This window comes from Lolium rigidum, chromosome 1 (genome assembly GCF_022539505.1).
Source record: "Lolium rigidum isolate FL_2022 chromosome 1, APGP_CSIRO_Lrig_0.1, whole genome shotgun sequence".
Taxonomy (NCBI): Eukaryota; Viridiplantae; Streptophyta; class Magnoliopsida; order Poales; family Poaceae; genus Lolium; species Lolium rigidum.
In genome coordinates, this window is record NC_061508.1 from 278082333 (window position 1) to 278099494 (window position 17162).

Consider the following 17162-nt stretch of genomic DNA (forward strand, 5'->3'; position numbering starts at 1 on the left):
GACTCTTCGCCTATTTAAGCCGTCGTGACCTAAAACCTCGACACCAATTGACGAAACTCCAGAAAGACTCCAGGGGCGCCGCCACCATCGTGAAACTCCAATTCGGGGGATAGAACTCTCTGTTCCGGCACCCTGCCGGACGGGGAATTGCCCCCGGAGCCATCTCCACCGCCGTCTTCACCGCCATCTTCACCGCCATCGCTGCCCCCATGATGAGGAGGGAGTAATTCACCCCCGAGGCTGAGGGCTTCGCTGTAGCTATGTGGTTCATCTCTCTCCCATGTACCTCAATACAATAATCTCATGAGCTGCTTTACATGATTGAGATTCATATGAGTTTTGTATCACAATTCATCTATGTGCTACTCTAGTGATGTTATTAAAGTAGTTCTATTCCTCCTGCACGTGTGTAAGGGCGACAGTGTGTGCACCGTGTTAGTACTTGGTTTATGCTATGATCATGATCTCTTGTAGATTGTGAAGTTAACTATTGCTATGATAATATTGATGTGATCTATTCCTCCTACATATGCATGAAGACGACAGTGTGCATGCTATGCTAGTACTTGGTTTAATCTGTTGATCTATCTTACACTAAAGGTTACTAAAACATGAGCATTATTGTGGAGCTTGTTAACTCCGGCATTGAGGGTTCGTGTAATCCTACGCAATGTGTTCATCATCCAACAAAAGTGTAGAGTATGCATTTATCTATTCTGTTATGTGATCAATGTTGAGAGTGTCCACTAGTGAAAGTGTAACCCCTAGGCCTTGTTCCTAAATACTGCTGCAATACCACCACCATCAACTACACGCCAGCAAGCTATTTTCTGGCACCGTTGCTACTGCTCATACTTATTCATACCACCTGTATTTCACTATCTCTTCGCCGAACTAGTGCACCTATTAGGTGTGTTGGGGACACAAGAGACTTCTTGCTTTGTGGTTGCGGGGTTGCATGAGAGGGATATCTTTGACCTCTTCCTCCCTGAGTTCGATAAACCTTGGGTATCCACTTAAGGGAAAACTTGCTGCTGTTCTACAAACCTCTGCTCTTGGAGGCCCAACACTGTCTACAGGAAAGGAGGGGGAACGTAGACATCACTCGCTCGCACCTCCCTGCTCACTGACAAACCCTGCACAATAGTCAACATCGTCACCCGAAAAAGGGGAGACACCATAATGCTCTCCCTTCTTCTGTCCTTCCGAGTGATCCCTCTTCCTCCGAGTTTCACTAGCTAGACGGGCAAACACACATGTGCTGCATAGTAATAATAAAAAGGTGAGTAGAAAAATCGACCTACGAATCTATAATTAAATAGGTTAAACTAGGGTTTTGCCCAAGTACTACGGATCAAGGTTCAAAAAAATCCAACTACGGGGTTCGAACAACCCCATTTCTAATCCAAGAATTTTTTCGACCTCATCCAATGGCCTCAAACTATAGGGTTAGCATCTATTGCAGTATGTGTGAACATGTATGCACTATGTGTGCTATAACTTGTATGTCTTTCAAATTTGAACCAAATTTGAATAAGTTTGAAATATTTGAAATGGGGCTTTTGCTTTAAACGTTTGAAACCCAAAACGACTTCTCTTCATGCTAGAGTTCATAAGACCGAGTTTAGGGTTAGGGGGTAGTTACATGATTTGTCATGTGCTTTGGTTTTTTTTGATATTTTTGAATTTTTTGAATTTTTATGCCCATTTGAATCTTGGTCAAATCCTAGGTTTGACCAAGATTTAAACAAGTTTAAAGGTAAGCATGGATCCTTCTTAGTCATTCAAAAATGAAGCTTTTGGCGGGTTCTTGAAATCTCAATGTTTGAAATCCAAAACCACTTCTCTTCATATGGTTGACTTCATAAGACAGAGTTTAGGGTTAGGGGGTATAGTAGATCGATACATGATTTGTCGGGTTTGAATATGTCTAGACATGCTTGTTTATCAACTTGAATGCTTACTATATGACATAAGAAGACTATATGTGCGTTGATTTTTCATTTTTTTTTATTTTTTCTGAATTAATGTTTATGCCCATTTGAATCTTGGTCAAATCCTAGGTTTGACCAAGATTTAAACAAGTTTAAAACATAAAATGAAAAGGTAAGCCTGGATCCTTCTTAGTCATTCTAAAATGAAGCTTTTGGGGGGTTCTTAGAAATCTCTATGTTTGAAACCCAAAACCACTTCTCTTCATTGTTAACTTCATAAGACAGAGTTTAGGGTTAGGGGTACATACATGATTTGTCGGGTTAATTTGAATATGTCTAGACATGCATGCTTGTTTATCAACTTGAATGCTTACTATATGTTGGGGGGATAACCCCCGGTATGCCAAAGGCATGCCAAACCGGATGGTTTGAGCCATCGAGATACCGGTTTAATATTCTTACCGGAACACAAAGGTAAGAGTTTGGGCTAAGTGAAGCTAAGCCGGTATCCCCAAGGGGGTATGCCGGAACCCGGTAAAGAAGATACCGGAGAGAAGGGCCTATCGGCGGGACTGGTCAAAGATTCTCTTCGGAGCAAGAAGACAAGGATGAGCTAAGCAAAGCGGCTTTAATCAGAGCCCTGGCGCCAAAGAGAGAGATGACGTCGAAAGAAGCCGGAGGACGTCGGCGTCACGATTAAAGAAGACTCCGGCGTCATCTATGATTAAAGTAGCTTTGTAAAGTAGTTTGTCCAGTCAAAGATGCCATTAGGGTTTCTTGTCCTGTAAGCCACCCTCTCCCCTATATAAGGAGAGGGGGTACTGCCTCATACAGGCGCGTGTCCACAGAGGAGATTAGACGATAGAATCTGTATCCAAGCACTTGTTATCGTGTTGAGATCAATGAAGCAAGCGATCTAGTAAAGAGTTCTTCCTCTTGTCTCTCTTCTTGCATACCGGCCTTTGGTTGTGTTCCCGAGGAAAGCATCCGGAAGTTCATCCCATCTAGTCGCAAACCCTCCCCGAATCCTCTAGCGTCCATTCGGCCCCAATCTAAGCCATCCTATGGCATCTGCTCGTTCGCCACGACGACAGTTGGCGCCCACCGTGGGGCATGAAGTGGCGCTTGCGGGAGTTCACATTCGGGCGGGCATCCTCGAGGTCGCCGGCGAGCGTACGGTGTCCGCGCTCGTGCAGCGCATCTACGACATGGACTTCATCAACGACAACGCGGGCTGCTTCGCCAACGGCGGCATCTTCGCCAAGAACGGCCGCACCATCGAGTTCGGCAGCCACCGCGTCTACTTCGGCACCGTCCCTGTGCGCCAGCGCCTCTTGCCGGTGCTGGTGGCACCGGACCCGCCAAGATGGCTCTGTGCTGGCCGCGCCGCCGGCAGCGTCGAGGTAATGATGACTGACGTGGTTGGTGCAGGAAAAGAAGCTGTGGATGAAGGTGCTGGTCATGCGGCTTCGACCCGTGCGGCCAAGCCACCGCTGGAGCGCGACGCTGGCGCTGCGGGAGCATCTTCCGCACCAGCGGCAACACCACTCCAAGCAGCGATGAACGTGCTGGCAACGCCCATCGCGCAGAACATCGACCCGGCAGCGGCTCAGGCGGAGCTGGAGGCACAACGCCAGAAGCTGCTCGCGAACGGCGCCGACATCGTCCGGGCGCAGCGCGAGCTGAACCTAACCCTACGTGAGTACAACGCTGCCCATGGCTTGGCTTCCGTTAGCGCACATGCTGCTAGGATACCGGAGAACCGGCTAAAAGCTCGCAACCTAGATCAGGATTTGCGCAAAGAAGTTCTTGCCGGCAAAAGTACCTCTGCATCTGTTAGCGTCGTGGAAAAACCTAAATACGATGAGTCCGGATAAAACTATAAAAGCTGCTAAAGCTGCAGTAGAGCTATGTGAATCGCTTTCGGAGATGCTTTGGCAAAACAGCAAGAGCGTGTTAGAGAGCTGCCGGAAACTATTGAGCAGCGGAATCGTTGAGCAACCGGCTAAGCTGAACAAGGCCGCGGCCTCAAAATCCGCGCGTTCAACAAAGAATGCCGGAAGCAAGTCCTATGGGCAGGCATCGTCCCCCCATCCGGACAGAAGAAGAGAAAAAGAGATGAACGCACAGCAGATGACTGTGTACGATCCGGTTCTAGCCGGAAAACAACAAGCCGGGCAACATGATGCCGGTAGAAAAAGCCAAGGGGCAGGTCGAGGCTACGCCAAAGGAGGCTATGCCGGAAACAATCATGCCGGTAGATATGAAACCGGGCAAAATTATCGAGCTGCAAGGGCAGCGTATGAGGAGATGCCACCACCAAGGTACCGGCAGGCAAGAGCCGCGGAACCGGAAAGATACGGAGAGGGAGATTCCGAAGTAGAACGAACAAGAGTCTACCGGAACCCCTTGGGGGATCGCCTGGGGGAAAGATGTTTGCCAGACCAGGATGCGAGGCACAGGCTGGACAGAGTACATCTTTCCGAAATGAGCGAGTCTGAGGGTCCTCCTGGCCCAAAATGTTTTGGCCCATGGATCATGGGAGAAGAGCCACCGGTACGCAATTTCCAGCTGCCCCGAGACACAAAAACGTATGATGGCACGACCAAGCCGGAAGATTGGCTGGCGGACTATGTCACAGCGGTTTATGTAGCTGGTGGTGGAGTAAACCGGCATTGGGCGGTGAGAATCATACCGTCCTACCTGGTAGGCCCTGCACGGATTTGGCTTAACAACTTGCCGGCAGGAAGCATTAACGGATGGCTGGACTTTGAGGAAGCTTTCGTGAACAACTTCAGTAGCACTTACAAGAGGCCAAACCGGCCCCAACAGCTCGCTTTATGCCGGCGAGCGTGCCGGTGAGACAGACAGGGATTATCTTACCCGATGGAACTCAACAAGAAACACGTGTGAAGGAGTGATTGAAGCACAAGCAATTGCTTGGTTCAGTCAAGGATGCCGGAGAGGGTCACCGCTGTGGCAAAAGCTGCAGAGAAGCATGCCGACAACCTTGGCAGAGATGATACGTGTGGCGGATAGCTATGCATTGGGAGACCCATTGCAACCAGCAGTACAAGCCGAGCCGGAGCAGCGACGGGAACAATATCGGGACAACCGGAACAACAAGAGAAGGGAAGATTTCCCGGATCGAAGGTACGCTCCGCAGCACGTTGCTGCCGTGCAAGAAAATTATGATGCCGGCAGCAGCCAAAGGCAAAAAACCGGATCGCAGCCATGGGCGGGTCCAAAAAGGCAATGGGTCGAAAAGAAACCCTGGGGCCAGAAAAAGAATTGGCAGGAACCCGTAAAATACACCATGGAAGCCGCCATGGATCAACCTTGCCGGTGGCACACGCCAAACCCGGATCACCCGTCAAATCACCTGACGAAGGATTGTTCTTGAACCAAGTACTTGATGCAAAAGGGAGCGGTAAAGGACGCGCAAGCACAAGGGTGCTCAACAGTGTTGCCACCATCACAAGATATGCTGCATCAGCAACAACTACCACCACCGCCACCACTCACCGGAGCAAACGCTTTACCGGTACAGCATCAGCCAAATAGGCAGCGAGTACTCGGCAAGTTAACCGGGTGGAGCAAAACGATGATCAACCACCTCCACCGGCACCTTTAGGCCGGAATGTTTACGAGGGCCCGCATCCGTGCTGTGTTGTCTTTGTCACTGAGCCGACAGACAGGCAAAGTGTGCATCGCCGCTCCATGGAGGTAAACGCCGTGATGCCGGCGGTTCCCAAATACATGCTGTGGTCAGATCAGGAAATTACCTGGTCATTTAAGGATCACCCCAAAATCATGCCGAATCCGGGTGGATATGCTCTTGTTGTGGACCCAATCATGAAAGGGCCGCAAACTCGAGTAAAATTCAGCAAGGTGCTGATAGACAACGGCAGCAAGCATAAACATCATGTACAAGCATACCATGCATACGCCGGGCATAACGGAAAACATGCTTCAGCCAACGCGTACAACGTTCCACGGAATCGTTCCGGGCTTGTCCCGTGCTCCGGTAGGAAAAGTTCGGGTGGACGTAGCGTTTGGAGGACGTGACAATTGCCGGGTTGAAAATGTTGAGTTTGAGGTGGTGGACCTAGACAGTCCTTACCATGCGTTGTCTGGGAAGACCAGCGTTGGCAGCTTTCATGGCTACAACTCATACAGACTTACCTCAAGATGAAGATGCCGGCACCTCGTGGACCCTTGACCGTGGTGGGGAACTATAAGGTCTCACTCGGAAACTGCATCTGCCGGATCAAACCTAGCGGAATCGCTGGTGATCGCGGAGGAAAAAAGAAGAATGCAAACCACGGTTGCGCTGGCTCAGTCCTCACAGTTGAGTTTAGCGGCAATGAGTGGAAGCTTGGGCTCACCGGCATTCAAGCCGACAAATGAAACAAAGGACATTGTGCTGGATCCGGTTTACCCAGAGCGCACCATTCGCATCGGTGCCGGACTCGATCAAGCATAGGAAAACGCGCTCGTCAGCTTCCTCCATGAGAATCGGAATATCTTCGCCTGGTCAACTGATGACTTGGTGGGTGTTCCGAGGGAGCTGGCTGAGCACTCTTTAAATGTCCGGAAAGACGCCAAGCCGGTACGGCAACCCTTGCACCGGTTCGCTGAAGATAGGAGGAAGATTATTGGAGAAGAAGTAACTAAACTGCTCGTTGCCGGATTCATTGTAGAGGTCACGTACACAGAGTGGCTGGCCAATCCGGTAATGGTCGAAAAGAAAAAAGATGAGAACCTGGAGGCAAAAGCTCCAAAGGTATGGCGCATGTGCATCGACTACACCAACCTAAACAAGGCTTGCCCAAGAGATCCTTTTCCTTTGCCACGGATCGATCAAGTGATTGATTCAACTGCTGGGTGTGAGTTGTTGTCCTTCCTAGACGCGTATTCCGGTTTCCACCAAATTCCCTTGAAAAAGGAAGATCAAATAAAAACTGCGTTCATTACCCCGCATGGGGCTTATTGCTATGTCACTATGCCCTTTGGTTTGCGCAACGCTGGTGCAACGTACCAGCGCTGTATGCAAAAATGCTTGTTTGATCAAATCGGAAAGAATGTGCAAGTCTATGTAGACGACATTGTGATAAAAACTAAGGTAAAGAACACCTTAATCGATGACATCCGGCAAACATTCGATAACCTAAGACGGTTCCGGATGAAGCTTAATCCGGCAAAGTGCACTTTCGGTGTTCCTGCCGGCAAGTTGCTCGGTTTCCTTGTGTCAAGCCGGGGCATTGAAGTCAATCCGGTAAAAATCCGGGCAATAGAAAGAATGACTATTCCACGAGAACTAAAAGATGTGCAAAAATTTACCGGAAGCTTGGCATCGCTAAGCCGGTTCATAAGCAGGCTAGGAGAGAAAGCTTTGCCATTATATGCTCTAATGAAAAAATCCGACACGTTCGTATGGACCCCTCAGGCAGACGCAGCATTTAAAGAACTGAAAACAATGTTGGCCACAGCACCTATACTGGCTTCACCTCTAGAAAGAGAGCCGATGCTATTATACATAGCAGCAACAAACCGGGTTGTGAGCGTAGTGGTTGTGGTTGAAAGAGAAGAGGAAGAAAAAACCGTCCAGAGGCCGGTATACTACCTGAGCGAGGTGCTCTCCCTTTCAAAACAAAACTACCCTCATTTCCAAAAGATGACTTATGGCGTGTACATGGCCGCCACCAAACTCAAGCATTACTTTGAAGAACATCCTATGAAGGTGGTGAGTGAAGCACCAATCTCCGATATCATGTGCAACAAGGACGCTAGCGAAAGGATTGCAAAGTGGGCAATCCAGATATCACCATATGTGCCAGCGTACGAAAGAAGAGATGCCATAAAATCACAAGCCTTGGCTGATTTCCTCGTCGATTGGGCGGAGATGCAATACAAACCGCCAGATCAGAGGATAGAATACTGGAAAATGCACTTTGATGGATCCAAACTCAAGGAGGGTCTAGGTGCTGGTGTGGTGCTTACCTCGCCAAAAGGAGATCACCTCCGGTATGTTTTGCAAGTGCATTTCAGGGCATCAAATAATGTCGCTGAATATGAGGCCTTGATCCATGGATTAAAGGTCGCAAAAGAAATCGATGCGCACCGGATCATTTGCTATGGAGATTCAGATCTTGTAGTACAGCAGTGTTCCGGGGATTGGGATGCAAAAGATGCCAACATGGCCTCGTACCGGTTTCACGTGCAAAAGATTGCCGGATTGTTCGAAGGGTGTGAGTTTCACCATGTGCCGCGCGCAGAAAATGAAGCCGCGGATGCTTTGTCCAAGCTGGGCTCATCCAGGCAAGAAATTCCTCCCGGAATAGCTTTAGCTCACTTAAGAGTACCGTCGATCAAACCAAGCCCGGAATCGGAATCAATTTTCGTACAGGAATCACATGTAGTACCCATGGATATCGATGAAGGAAACTCGGGGACTGCTCCGGCAAGCTCGGGGACTGCTGCAGCCGTACCGGAAGAAACGATGCTGGTAGATAGCATGGAGATAGATGCACCGGTGTTTTTGGTTCGAGAGACACCGTCGTGGGTTAAACCTATTAAGGAATTCCTGATCAACGGCACCTTGCCGGATGATGAAAATGAATCAAGAAGAATCCAAAGAAGGTCCAAAGCATATACATTCATCAATGGTGAGGTGTACAAGAGAAGCGTTACCGGTGTCCTTCAAAGATGTGTGGAACCGGAAGAAGGGAAAGAAATGCTTGAGGAGATTCACCAAGGAGAATGTGGACATCATGCTTCATCAAGGGCGCTGGTAGCAAAAGCATTCCGGCATGGGTTTTACTGGCCCACTGCTTTGGAAAACGCTGAGGATTTAGTAAGAAAATGCAACGGGTGCCAGAGGTACGCCAAGCAAAATCATACCCCAGCGTCCGGTTTAAAAACAATACCATTAACATGGCCGTTTGCCGTTTGGTGCCTCGACATGGTCGGCCCATTCAAAACTGCAAGGAGCAGCATGACTCACATCTTGGTTATGGTGGATAAATTCACCAAATGGCTAGAAGTGAAACCTATCGCAAAATGTGATGGGCATACAGCGGTGAAGTTCTTAAAAGATGTCATTCTGCGGTATGGATACCCGCACAGCATCATCACTGACAATGGAACCAACTTTGCTCAAGGTGAGTTCAAAAGGTTTTGTGAGGACAACAACATCCGGTTGGATTTGTGCTCAGTGGCACACCCACAAGGCAATGGCCAAGTGGAAAGAATGAATGCTTTGGTACTTTCCGGTATCAAACCAAGGCTCGTTGAGGCGGTAGAAAAGTCACCGGGGCGTTGGCTTGATGAGCTACCATCAGTGTTGTGGAGCATAAGAACAACTCCAAACCGGTCCACTGGGTACACTCCATTCTTCATGGTATACGGAGCAGAAGCAGTTATACCAACTGACATCATTCATGATTCACCAAGGGTACAGCTCTATACTGAGCAAGAGGTCAAAGAGGCCAGAGAAAATGATGTGGACTTGCTAGAAGAAGCAAGAGAGCTGGCTTTGGCAAGAACAGCCATTTACCAGCAAAATCTCAGACGATATCATAGCCGGAAAGTTAACCCGAGAGTTTTCCGGGAAGGAGATCTCGTGCTACGCCTAGTGCAGCGCACTGAAGGCCGGCATAAGCTCTTACCACCATGGGAAGGTCCCTTCATTGTAAGCAAAGTGCTTCACAATGATGCATATTACTTGATCGATGCACAGGAGTGGAAAAAAGGAAAGGCGGACAGGTCCGGAGAGGAGAGCAAGCGTCCATGGAACGTAGCTCTGTTGCGTCCTTTCTACTCTTGAAGTTGTGGTGTAAGAAGTTCCTTTTTGTACCTTAATTGCTATGAATAAAAGATGCCAGAACCTCAAATGAATCTCGGGGACTACCCCAATAAGGTTGCATGTAACTTGTTTATTTTTTCAGTTTACCGGTTGCTTATTGAATGTTTTTTCTTTCCGGTTTAGTAGTGTGCTAAACCCTACCGGAGTCTTCGACTCTGCTGCTGTCCGCAACCCGGCTTCATGGCAAGCAAGATAAACCGGTAGGGGATAAGCACATGAACTACGAAGAGGGAGAGCAGGAAAAAACAATCCGGAAAAATTTAACTAACCCCGGTTAAACCGGTTTTTTGCAAAATTTCGAAGTTATTTCTAAGTTCAAGAAAATGCTTGTTTGGTGAAAGAACCTTGTGCTCATACGCCAAAGAACGCCCAGAGAAGGCAGGCAGAGCCAAGGCAAAAGAACCAAGTGTGCATCGAATTGGATGCGGAGAAAATTTGGAAATCTTTGCAGTGCAGTATAAAAGCAAAACCAAAAAGCAAATATGCTAAGGCAAACTTAAGATAATTAACTACCGGTATAACTTACCGGCATAAACTGTTGTACGGCAACCAAAAGCGGACTTAAAGTTTTACATCATAAACCCCGGCATACCGGGGTAGAATTTAACAAGACATTGTTTTGAGATACGCAGGACCAAATAGCATAACACAGGTAAATTTTCAACCAAGTGAATGATCAGGCAGCGGGGGCTTCAGGAGGGGCATCGCCAGCACCGGCATCGCCCAGAGGCTCCTCCTCGGCTTCATCCTCCTCCTCGTCGAGATAATCTTGGACGTCGGAGGGGGAGGGATGAAGGTGCGCATGTCGGCCGTACTCCGCGATGTGGTACGCGCGATCCTGCCGCTTAGCGGTAAGAATCGGGTCCAGATCGGTTTCCGCGCCTTCGCGCACTCCGGTGAGGGCATCCAAGTTCAGCTCCGGATACCATGAGCAAGCAACGCGGAGGGCAGAGTCTGCTCCAGCGCGGGCAGCAGAGCACTGCCACTCGCGGATCCTCTTGCCGGCGCCCTTAAGGCGGTCGCTGATCAGTGAGAAAGTATCCGGCACCTCCTCGCCAGGCCACGCAGTCCTGAAGAGCTGGGTAGCTACATCAGGAATGTCAGACAGGTTGCGATCTATGGCGCGCATATGAGACAACCGCGCACTCAGCGCGACCAGATGGTCATAGGGGGTCCATGGCACGCCAAGATTCTCTTGGCCCTGGGCAGTGCGGCGCTCGTCAACCTTCTTAACAGCAAACCTCTGAGAGTCCGGGAAGAGGCCTGTGCAAGGAAAGAAAAAGGCTAAGGAAAAGAATCCAAAAGAAAAGGCAACCAGAAGGAAAGATAACGAAAAGAAAATGTGATCGGAAGAAAAAAGGCTTGTGGGCAGTAATCAGAAAGTGCAAAAGGAAAGGACTTACGGTAGGCAAGTGTGTCAGTTTGCAGGACCAGCCGGTTGCACTCCTTCTGCTCCTCCTCCAGCCGCGCAGCTTTCTCCTCGGCAGCCTTCCGGGCTTTGGCCAGCTCCTCCAGCTCAGCTAGCAACACCATGTTGGCATTACCGGCATCTTCAAGAGCCTCATTCATCTTGGCCGCCGCATCAGCTTCAGCAGCCTTGAAAGCCTTAGCATGATCAAGCCCCAGCTGGATGAACTGGGACTTGAGCTCCTGGTAGCTGGTCTTTTGGGCGCTCAGCTCCTCCTGATGCTGCCGGATGAGCTGGTCCTTCTCCCCTGGAACCCGGAAAAGAGGATGTTAACAAAATTGTGCTGGTTAAGATTAAAAGAAAACCAAGCTAACAGGAAAGAGGAAAAATTGTACGTTGGGCGGCGGTGAGCTGCTCCTTGAGAGCCTCAATGGAAGCTTCCGGGATCACTGTTAAGCAAAAAATTATAAATGTTAGGAGGAAAAAAGGTTTCCGGTAAGAAGATGCCGGTGGTACAGAAACTTACCTTGGCACTTATCATGTGCCTCAGCGAGGTCCCGGTGTTCCCATAGAAGCTCCTCAAAGAGGGCCTTCCGAGCGTCAGCCGTGAGCTGTTCAAGAAAAAGCGATTAGTTAAGTTTTGCGCTAAGAACAAGGTTCTTAACCCGAAACTCGGGGACTGGCAGTGCTAGTTTCGTGTGTTTTAAGCTAAGTTTTGCGCTAAGAACAAGGTTCTTAACCCGAAACTCGGGGACTGGCAGTGCTAGTTTTGCGCGTTTTTAAGCTAAGTTTCGCGCTAAGAACAAAATTCTTAACTCGAAGCTCGGGGACTGGCAGTTCCGGTTTCACGCTAAGTTTTTAGGTTAAAGTTTTGTGCTAAAAGCTGCGCTCTCAGCACAAAACTCGGGGACTGGGAAGATAGACAAGAGAGAAACCGGCATGAAACTAAAGAAAAGATAGAAAAAATCGGGAAGCAAGGAAACCGGTAAAAGTTGAAAAGAGTTAGTAAAGCGTACCATCAAGTTGTTCGTGGCATCATACCACGCGCTGTCAAGCTCCTTCACGGCGCAGCGAAGCCGCATGAAGTGCTCCTCGGAAGACCGGTCCCCAACGGGGTCAGGCGCCGGCAGCCTGTCCTTGCCCATGCCGCGGGTCGCCGGAGTCATATCTGCGGCGTTCCACTTCTGAGCGTAGGGAAGCAGATGCCCCAGCTCCCGGCCCCCGCGCTGGAACTCAGTGATACGGCCAAGCAGGCCGGTAGCATTCTTGCTAGCAGCACTGGCGGCCTTGGAGACGTGCAGCACCAGGGGCTGCTGGCCGCCGGAAGGGGCGCTGGAGGCCGTCGCCTTCCCCTTGATAAGCTTGGAGGTCTTGGGCGGCGGCGCAGTTGGAGCGGCCCCGGTGGGCTTGGTGCGAGGAGCATCTGGCGGTGGCATTAGAATAGTTCGTGGAGAAGGGGGAGCGCTAGGCGCATCACCCAGGTTGGAACCTTCCGGCGCGGAAGTTCCCGGCGCGGAAGTTGTCTTCTTTTCAAGGACGGGAGGAGCCGAAGGCTCCGCCCGCCCGGTAGCTTCTTCCTCGGCGCCGATGTTGCTGGCGCCGGTATCCTCGTTCTCTGGAAGGAAGGAAAGATCCTCCTCCGTGCGGTGTTCTGGCGGTGTAGGGGCCGCACGCCCCAAACTTGTTGTGCCCCCCGAAGGGGAGGCAGAGGTGTTGCCGGCACCAGATGGTGCCGGGCTTGAGCGAGGAGGAGGGGTTGAGGTCCTTGCGGAACCTTCGTAGCCCGCTGGCCTTGAGCCAAGCTTGAGCGCGGGGCTGAGAAAAAGAAAGAAAAACAGTTGGAGAAAAGCAACCGGAAAAAGAACTTGGCAAAAAGAGGCAAGCAAGAAAACAAGAAACTTACCCGGAGGCAGTCGGCATCTGCTTGCGCCCGTAGCGGCGCACGCCCACTTCCTTCTCCCCCAAGGGCTCAGTCCGGAAGCGCTTGGAGGGAGGGGCTCGGCCGGAACCGGCATCAGATGCCGGCAGCTTGTTCTTTTGGCCCTGGGCCATGAGTTTGTCCACAAACTCGGAGCCGGCCTCGGCGCGCAAGGGCGGCACGTGCTCGTGGACCTATGAGTTAGAAATGGCTAAGAAGCGATTCACGAAAAAGCAACAATGAAAGAAGAAGAAGAAACCGGAAAAGAAAAATACCTCAAGCATGGTCAGATCATCTGAAGAACCGGTTGGCTTCGGCGGAGACCTGCCAAGGCGCGAGGCTGGGGTCTTGCCCATCTTCAGATCCTAATTGCGTAATCTCTTACTTCTTGGGTCGGAGGGTTAGTAGTGCTGAGGGGAAGGAGGCCCCATTCCCAGTCAAACGGCATAGCAGTTTGGCAGATCTGCTTAGCCTTGCGGACGACGTCCTTCTTGCTAAGGGGACGGCCTGTGATCTTGGTGGGATCGCCAGGACCGTACATCTCGCTCATCCTATGCACCCGGCGCTTAAGAGGAAGCACCCAGCGCGAAATAAAAGTGCGGATGATATCATCCGAGCAGATGTTGGTCTCCTTCTTCAAAGAGGCCATGAAGCGTACCACCCGGTTGGTTTCGATATGATCCGTCTTCGGGTTATAACTCCAGTTGGCTCTACTGGGAGGCCCCACTTTGAACAGCGGAAGATCAATGAGATTAGCGCGGCCGTTGTTCTTCACGTAGAAGAAAGTTCCTTGCCAGGCGCGACAGGACTCGAGACCAGTAAACTTAAAGAAAGGACTCCCCTGGCGGGAGCCAACGATGCAGGACCCGCACTCCACAGGCGGCTTGGGCTTAGGAATTTCCTTGCCCTGAACGGAATTAATCCGCAGAGAAAAGAAGCGGGCAAACGTCTCACGAGTGGGACGAATGCCGATGTAGGCGTCCATGAAGGTGGCATAGCAGGAAAGGTAAAAGACGGCATTACCAGGAAGGTGATGAGGTTGGAGTTCATAGAAATCTAAGAACTCCCGGAAAAAAGGCGAGGCAGGAAGGCCGAAGCCACGCTCAAAATGAGCAAGGAAAACAACATGTTCACCGGGCTGGGGCTCCGGTTCAATTTCGTCACCGGGAAGCCGGCAGGTTACTCCTTCCGGAATCCTGCGGGACCGGTATAGCCAATCGATCTCGTATTCGGTAACATTGGAGCCCATCCAGGCTCCACGAGTGATGGGGGAAGGCTCTTCGCCGGATGCTTGGCTAGAGCTACTCGATTCTAGGTGGCTACCGGATGCTTCGCTAGAACTACCGGATTCTAGATGGCCATCGGATTCTTGGCGGCTACCGGATCCCTGCTGGCTGCCGGAATCGGTATCCATCGGATCTGGAGCCGTAGATCCACCGGAAGATTGTCTACGATGGCTACCGGAGGAGGAAGAAGACGAAGCAGAGGAAGATTCCTCGCCAGACATGGGTTTGAAGGCGAAAAAACAGAAATCCCACAGTTGAACCCCGCGCGAAGATCTACGAGAAAGAAGAAAATCAAAGAAAAAGAGGAAATAAGAATACTATCGACCCAAGATCTAGAAAACAAGCAAATGGCAAGCAAAATGAGATTGGCACTAACCTCGAGCGGCGCATTCGCTGGGGAAGACGTTCGCCGGAGAAGGAGCGGACCTACTGTCGCCGACGAGCACCGTCGACGGCGAAGCAGAGAAGGACGCGAAGAAGCAAGAATGCTGCGGGCGCGACGGAGGTGCTGCGGAAGATTTCCGCTCGGTGAGGTCCGGCGGGAACGCGGCGTGAGTTCGCCGGGCGACAGGGCTCAAGCGAACGACGGCGGACGAAGAGCGGCGAAGACGCAGAGGCGAGGAGTACTGTGCGCGAAGGTTGGGGAATGCAAGAAGAGGAAGAAGAAGGGGCAGTTCTCCTTATAAAGAAGAGAGGAGGTGGGCCGAAAACCGCCGGGCCACAGCGGTTCGCCTCGCGGCCCGCGACGGTTCGCACCACGGGCCGCCACGCGGCGAGGAAGTACACGCGAAAAAATAAGAAGCCACACGGAGGCACGCACGAGATCCGAAGTGGCTAGTGGGATCCGCAGTGGTGCATTTAATGAGCGCGCGGGAGTCGAAGCGAAGTGACAACTGACACTGGCGCGCCAGTTAACAGTGCGCATGTCACTGACAGGCGCGGGGCCCGAAATATTCTCGACTTCGCCGAGGAAAGAGTAAATGCGAATGATACCGGAGAAAAGAGATGCCGGGGGATGCCTTGCAAAGAGAGAAAAGACAAATAAGGGCAAAGATGCCAGATCCAAGCTCAAAGCCGGAGAGATTAAACCGGTATCCTAAAAACATGAAAACCTGGCATGGTCTGTAGGATAGAATCCGCCAGACTATACCAGCTTCGGGGACTAATGTTGGGGGATAACCCCGGTATGCCAAAGGCATGCCAAACCGGATGGTTTTAGCCATCGAGATACCGGTTTAATATTCTTACCGGAACACAAAGGTAAGAGTTTGGGCTAAGTGAAGCTAAGCCGGTATCCCCAAGGGGGTATGCCGAAACCCGGTAAAGAAGATACCGGAGAGAAGGGCCTGTCGGCGGGACTGGTCAAAGATTCTCTTCGGAGCAAGAAGACAAGGATGAGCTAAGCAAAGCGGCTTTAATCAGAGACCTGGTGCCAAAGAGAGAGATGACGCTGAAAGAAGCCGGAGGACGTCAGCGTCCCTGATTAAAGAAGACTCCGGCGTCATCTATGATTAAAGTAGCTTTGTAAAGTAGTTTGTCCAGTCAAAGATGCCATTAGGGTTTCTTGTCCTGTAAGCCACCCTCTCCCCTATATAAGGAGAGGGGGTACTGCCTCATACAGGCGCGTGTCCACAGAGGAGATTAGACGATAGAATCTGTATCCAAGCACTTGTTATCGTGTTGAGATCAATGAAGCAAGCGATCTAGTAAAGAGTTCTTCCTCTTGTCTCTCTTCTTGCATACCGGCCTTTGGTTGTGTTCCTGAGGAAAGCATCCGGAAGTTCATCCCATCTAGTCGCAAACCCTCCCCCGAATCCTCTAGCGTCCATTCGGCCCCAATCTAAGCCATCCTATGGCATCTGTCTATTCACCACGACGACACTATATGACATAATAAGACTATATGTGTGTTGGTCAAATTCTATGTTTGATCAAGATTTAAACAAGCATAAATCCTGAAAATGAAAAGGTAAGCTTGGATCCTTATTATTCACTCTAAAATTAAGCTTTTGGGAAGTTTTTGAAATTTCCATGTTTGAAACCCAAAATCACTTCTCTTCATGCTTGACTTCATAAGACATAGTTAAGGGCTAGGGGGTAGGTACATGCTTTTTCTATTTTGAATATGTCTAGACCTTGTTCATATCGATCAACTTGAATGCTTAATATATATATATATATGACATAAAAAGGCTATGTGCTTTGTTTTTTTTTGATTTTTTCTGAATGTTCAATGCCATTTGAATCTTGGTCACGTCCTAGGTTTGACCAAGATTTTAGCAAGTTTAAAACACATGAAAATGAAAAGGCAAGCATGGATCCTTCTTAGTCACTCTAAAATGAAGCTTTTGGAGGTTCTTGAAATTTCAATGTTTGAAACCAATACGACTTCTCTTCATGCTATGCGCGCATGGCATACCTTGCATATCATTCGTGCATATATTTCAATATATATTTGAACATATTCTTGGGGATATATATATATATATTTCAATCTCTCTCTCTCGATCTATATATCGTTGGTGGCCAAGAAACACACTTATATATATACGCATGCACTTTATGCGCAAAGGTGCGGGTGCCTCCAATAATGTGTGTGTGCACTCGATCGATGATCCATAAACCTTAAACCCTAAAACCCTAATCCCTAATCCCTAATTATACCCTAAACGTACACCCTAAACACCCTAAGCACTAAAACCTAAACCCTAGACCCTGAACCCTAAACACTACACCCTAAGCCCTAAAC